The following is a 6,674-nucleotide window of genomic DNA, read 5'->3' as shown; positions in this document are numbered from 1 at the left end:
GGATGTAATTTCCATCTCACACGAGAGACAGCCACTTTTTCACCGTTCACTATAAAATTATCTGATTCGGGTTCGATTCCCGGCTGGGTCGGGGATTTTAACCTTAATTGGTTAATTCCAATGGCACGGGGGCTGGGTGTATGTGTTGCCTTCATCATCATTTCATCCTCATCACGATGCGCAGGTCGCCTACGGGAGTCGAATAGAAAGACCTGCATCTGGTGAGCCGAACCTGTCCTGGGATATCCCGGCACTTAAAAAGCCATACAATATTTCATTTTTTTTCTCATCAGAGAAATGAATGTGACAAATTCTACTGTTACTTGTTAACTCAGTATCCTTTTATGGAATAGCTCTGGCCCATTTTTCAAATTTATTTATATCCTTCAGTGGTGAAAAGAATCACGTATCATCAAATACTCTACCATAGCCTGACTTAGAGCCAGGCACAAAACAGTACAGCATGTTGAACTATTAATTTAATCAAGCCACGTAAGATATGTGCTTGAAGTACACAACACACAATGAACTGAGTTTAGGAACTGAAAGCAAAGAAAATTCAATTTATTGACTGAAATATCTCGCAGAGTAACGTCTCCCACACTTTTCTATACGGGGCTTGCCGGAACTACTGGAGCATGTGTTGGACACAATCGCTTGCAGTGGCGGGACCACAAACTACCGTGCTATAATGGCTGAGTCCTCACACTCGGTTCATATATTCGTCATGTTGGTGGTGTACTCATTTCATAATGTTGAAAACACAGTGCCTTTTGTGCATTTCCAATCACCATGAGGGGAAGTTTATGACTTCCATCTGCATTACAACATGCCATTAGTGTGACACATTGTTTTTGCTATATCTACAAGTGTCTTTTTAATTCTTGGCATCAAGTTTTTGAAGAAGATATTTTGTAAATGAGGCCTGTTTCATTAATGTTGCACGCAGTAGCAGGCATTAAACCTTCTACGTTTATCATTACCTTCAGGGCTGCCAGTGGTAGGATTTAAACCCACTATCTCCCAAATGCAAGCTCATAGCTGCGTGACCCTAACTGCATGGCCAACTCACTCGGTCCAGTTTGTCCTCTTGCCTTCCAACTTCATATTATGATCTTTCCTACTTCAAAAACTCTCCTCAAGCTTATTAGTCTATTATCATTCCATGCCATATCTCCATGGACTGCACGGAAAATACCACTTAGTTGCGCAGCCAGTCTCCTCACTCCCAAGTCTCCCCAGCCCAAAATTTACAACATTTTCATTACACTACTCGTTCAGCAGGAATCACCCAGAACAGGTGCTGCCTTCCTTTGGATCATTCCCAGTTCTTGAATCATGTAATCCTGGTGAGGGCGCCGTACACCGGAACCATATTCTAATTGGGGTCTTATCAGTGACCTATATGCCCTCTCGTTTACATCCTTACTACCAGTAGCGGCAATTACGGGAGAGGGGGCGAGGGAGGGCAGTCGCTCCCCCCCCCCCCTACTTTTTGGAGAGGGCCGATGGCCATATATGTTAGGCCCGTTTAAACAACAAGCATCATCATCATCATCAACTTTTTGGAGAAAATATTACATTTTTCCATTTTAGCCGGCTGAAACTAGGAATTATAGGAATTATTAAAACAAAGCCATTTGTACAAGCCCTGTTGTCTTATCAGATAATTCATGTCTTTACTTTCTTTAATCATTACCAAAATTATTACAAAAATACGCACAAAATGTTCTTCGTGCCGCCTAATCAATTTGTATGGTGCCACAGCAAATGGAGACTTTGCCTGTGCTATGAGGAAGGGTACCAGGGCTATATTTTTTTGCTAAGGTCATAAACAATGAGGTATGATTCACCACCTTGCCACGTGCATTTGACAGTCTGGCAGTCTCTTTAGTGTCTGTTAGTTTTTAGTGTACAGTCAAATACTAAATAGTTTCATTTATAATGATGCCATATTTCTTTTTAATTATAATAAATGTAGATCTGTCAGTGGGAGGAATTAGGACAAGAATTGTGTCCGTGTATTCACCATGTGAGGGTGCAGATGAGGATGAAGTTGACAAGTTTTATGAAGCATTGAGTGACATCGTGGTCAGGGTCAACAGCAAGGATAGAATAGTGCTAATGGGCGATTTCAACGCGAGAGTTGGGAATAGAACTGAAGGATACGAAAGGGTGATTGGTAAATGTGGGGAAGATATGGAAGCTAATCGGAATGGGAAACGTTTGCTGGACTTCTGTGCTAGTATGGGTTTAGCTGTTACAAATACATTCTTCAAGCATAAGGCTATTCACCGCTACACATGGGAGGCTAGGGGTACCAGATCCATGATAGACTATATCTTAACAGACTTCGAAATTCAGGAAATCTGTTAGGAATGTACGAGTTTTCCAGGGATTTTTCAATGATACAGACCACTATCTGATCTGTAGTGAACGAAGTATCTCTAGGCCTAGGGTAGAGAAAGTGAAATCTGTCTGCAAACGAATAAGGGTAGAAAATCTCCAGGACAAGGAAATTAGAAGTACATGGATATGATTAGTGAGAAGTTTCGGACAGTAGACAGTAAGCAGGTTCAGGATATAGAAAGTGAATGGGTGGCATACAGGGATGCTGTAGTAGAAACAGCAAGGGAATACCTAGGAACAACTGTGTGTAAAGATGGGAAAAGGTGAACATCTTGGTGGAATGATGAAGTGAGAGCAGCCTGTAAACGTAAAAAGAAGGCTTATCAGAAATGGCTCCAAACAAGGGCCGAGGCAGACAGGTATTGGTACGTAGATGAAAGAAACAGAGCGAAACAAATAGTTGTTGAATCCAAAAAGAAGTCGTGGGAAGATTTTGGTAATAACCTGGAAAGGCTAGGTCAAGCAGCAGGGAAACCTTTCTGGACAGTAATAAAGAATCTTAGGAAGGGAGGGAAAAAGGAAATGAACAGTGTTTTGAGCAATTCAGGTGAACTCATAATGGATCCCAGGGAATCACTGGAGAGGTGGAGGGAATATTTTGAACATCTTCTCAATGTAAAAGGAAATCATAATGGTGGTGTTGCAAACAGCCAAGCTCATGGGGAGCAGGAAAATGATGTTGGTGAAATTATGCTTGAGGAAGTGGAAAGGATAGTAAATAAACTCCATTGTCATAAGGCAGCAGGAATAGATGAAATTAGACCTGAAATGGTGAAGTATAGTGGGAAGGCAGGGATGAAATGGCTTCATAGGGTAGTAAAATTAGCGTGGAGTGTTGGTAAGGTACCTTCAGATTGGACAAAAGCAGTAATTGCACCTATCTATAAGCAAGGGAACAGGAATGATTGCAACAATTATCGAGGTATCTCATTGATTAGTATACCAGGCAAAGTATTCACTGGCATCTTGGAAGGGAGGGTGCGATCAGTCGTTGAGAGGAAGTTGGATGAAAACCAGTGTGGTTACAGACCACAGAGAGGCTGTCAGGATCAGATTTTCAGTATGCGCCAGGTAATTGAAAAATGCTACGAGAGGAATAGGCAGTTGTATTTATGTTTTGTAGATCTAGAGAAAGGATATGACAGGGTACCAAGGGAAAAGATGATCGCCATACTGGGGGACTATGGAATTAAAGGTAGATTATTAAAATCAATCAAAGGCATTTATGTTGGCAATTGGGCTTCAGAGAGAATTGATGGTAGAATGAGTTCTTGGTTCAGGGTACTTACAGGAGTTAGACAAGGCTGTAATCTTTCACCTTTGCTGTTTGTAGTTTACATGGATCATCTGCTGAAAGGTATAAAATGGCAGGGAGGGATTCAGTTAGGTGGAAATGTAGTAAGCAGTTTGGCCTATGCTGACGACTTGGTCTTAATGGCAGACTGTGCCAAAAGCCTGCAGTCTAATATCTTGGAACTTGAAAATAGGTGCAATGAGTATGGTATGAAAATTAGCCTCTCGAAGACTAAATTGAAGTCAGTAGGTAAGAAATTCAACAGAATTGAATGTCAGATTGGTGATACAAAGCAAGAACAGGTCGATAATTTCAAATATTTAGGTTGTGTGTTCTCCCAGGATGGTAATATAGTAAGTGAGATTGAATCAAGGTGTCGTAAAGCTAATGCAGTAAGCTCGCAGTTGCGATCAACAGTATTCTGTAAGAAGGACGTCAGCTCCCAGACGAAACTATCTTTACATCGGTCTGTTTTCAGACCAACTTTGCTTTACGGGAGCGAAAGCTGGGTGGACTCAGGATATCTTATTCATAAGTTAGAAGTAACAGACATGAAAGTAGCAAGAATGATTGTTGGTACAAACAGGTGGGAACAATGGCAGGAGGATACTCAGAATGAGGAGATAAAGGCTAATTTAGGAATGAACTCGATGGATGAAGCTGTACGCATAAACCGGCTTCGGTGGTAGGGTCATGTGAGGCGAATGGAGAAGATTATGTTACCTAGGAGAATAATGGACTCTGTTATAAAGGTTAAGAGAAGTAGAGGGAGACCAAGACGACGATGGTTAGACTCGGTTTCTAACGATTTAAAGATAAGAGGTATAGAACTAAATGAGGCCACAACACTAGTTGCAAATCGAGGATTGTGGCGACGTTTAGTAAATTCTCAGAGGCTTGCAGACTGAACGCTGAAAGGCATAACAGTCTATAATGATAATGTATGTATGTATGTATGTATGTATGTATGTATGTATGTATGTATGTATGTATGTATGTATGTATGTATGTATGTAATAAATGTGTAATATTTTTCCTTTCAATTCGATAGTGGCAGAACTACTGAAGCTGGCAAATGATGAAACTCTAGATGTATTAGTCAAGCTTTTTGAAGATATCTGGAGAACTGGGATGATACCAACTGAATGGCTGTCAGCACTAATCCACCCTCTGCACAAGGAAGGTGATAAAAAGAATGTTAACAACTATAGCGGCATCTCGTTAGTATCTGTTCCCTGTAAGATTCTCTCCAAAGCAGTTCAGAACAGAATAGAAGCTCACCTTGAACAACATATTGCGGAATACCAGGCTGGCTTCAGAAAAAGCCGTTTGTGCCCAGAACAGATCTTTAACATGAAGAACATCATCAGGTACAAGAAGACAGGAGGACACAGCTACGTGGTTGTGTTTCTTGACTTTCAGAAAGCATATGACTCCATTGACTGCAAGTCATTAATGAATATTTTGGAAGAGTTTGGAGTGGACGATACGTCAAGAAATTTGATTAAACAAACTCTAACCAACACAGTGTCGAAAGTAAAATTTATGGGTGAGATCTCAGAACCATTTACAATCAGAACGGGTGTCGGACAGGGAGATGGACTATCCCCAATCCTCTTCAACTGTGTTTTGGAAAAGTCATTCGAGAGTGGAGGAAGTTGTTAGACCAAGAAGAAACAAAGGAAGATAAGTTCAGAATTGGTCCTAAGCACAAAGGGGTGTACGTTGACTGCCTGGCCTTTGCGGATGATCTGGCCATTTTTGCTAACAACATAGGTTCAGCAGTCAACAAGATCAATAGGCTGTCATAAGTTGCTGAAAAGGGAGGACTCCAGATTTCTATTCCAAAGACAAAATATATGACAAACATCTGTGATGGACCTGAATGGATGATCACTAATCTTGGAAAAATCGGTCGAGTCAAGAATTTCAGATATCTTTGTGAAGTCGTCCAGCAGAATGGATTAGAAGAGGAAGCAATCAATATCAGGATGAGGAAGTTAGACCAGGCATGCCAAATGACAAAGAATATCTATTATAAAAAGTCTGTGAGTATAGGGGCCAAGTTCCGACACTATAACCAGTTGTAAAACCTAAGGGATTATATGCGTCTGAAACTTTGACGTTAAGTAGTAAAGGTCAAGCTGACCGGCTGGAAAAAAGAGAGCGCAGGATACTAAGAAAACTCCTAGGTAATAGATGGGTTGATGGACAGTGGCGAATGAGACCAAATGAGGATTTGTACAGCAAGACAGAACCTCTCACAGTGTCAATTAAGAAGAGACGGCTATTATTTTATGGTCATCTCTTGAGGATGGCTGATGATCGACTAACAAAAAGAATACGGAATTTTATACAGTCTAAGACAACAAGGCCAAGATGGTTCCAGGAATGTGCAAAAGATCTGAGGCAGATTGGTATTTCAGACCAAGAAATTCCTGACAGGAACGCATTCTGAAGGTTGGTGAACAACTATCAAGGTTTCAAAATGGCATCAACTTAAGACAGAAAGGACCTTTGTCTGAAGAGCATACACAGGCACTTGTCGCTGGGCTCAGAAGATACTGGCAGGAAGTCAAAGCTGGAACAAGAACAAGACCTAGACAGTGTTACCACGCAGTCCATAGAGGCACAACTCAATGTATAATTTTTTTTTGTTTAATTGTTCCTTTGGCAAAAGTTATATTGCATTGTATTGAATAAAAAAAAAAAAAAAAAAAAAAAAAAAAAAAAAAAAAAAAAAAAAAAAAAACTACTATTATTACCGCATTTAAGTTGGTAAACTGTCAATCTTTAGTTCAGTGGCAAAATTCGCTGAGAGAGCATAAAAAACTTACCATTCTGTAGCCTAAAGTTTTTATGTATATACCCCCTCCCCTCCATCCTCCACTACATCCCACAAACCCAGTTACTGTTTGTTGTCTGTGTATTTTTTTTGCCCCCACACTTTTAATTCCCAACTGCCGCTGCT

Source organism: Anabrus simplex, chromosome 1, assembly GCF_040414725.1.
Source record: "Anabrus simplex isolate iqAnaSimp1 chromosome 1, ASM4041472v1, whole genome shotgun sequence".
NCBI lineage: Eukaryota > Metazoa > Arthropoda > Insecta > Orthoptera > Tettigoniidae > Anabrus > Anabrus simplex.
This window is presented reverse-complemented; position numbering follows the sequence as displayed.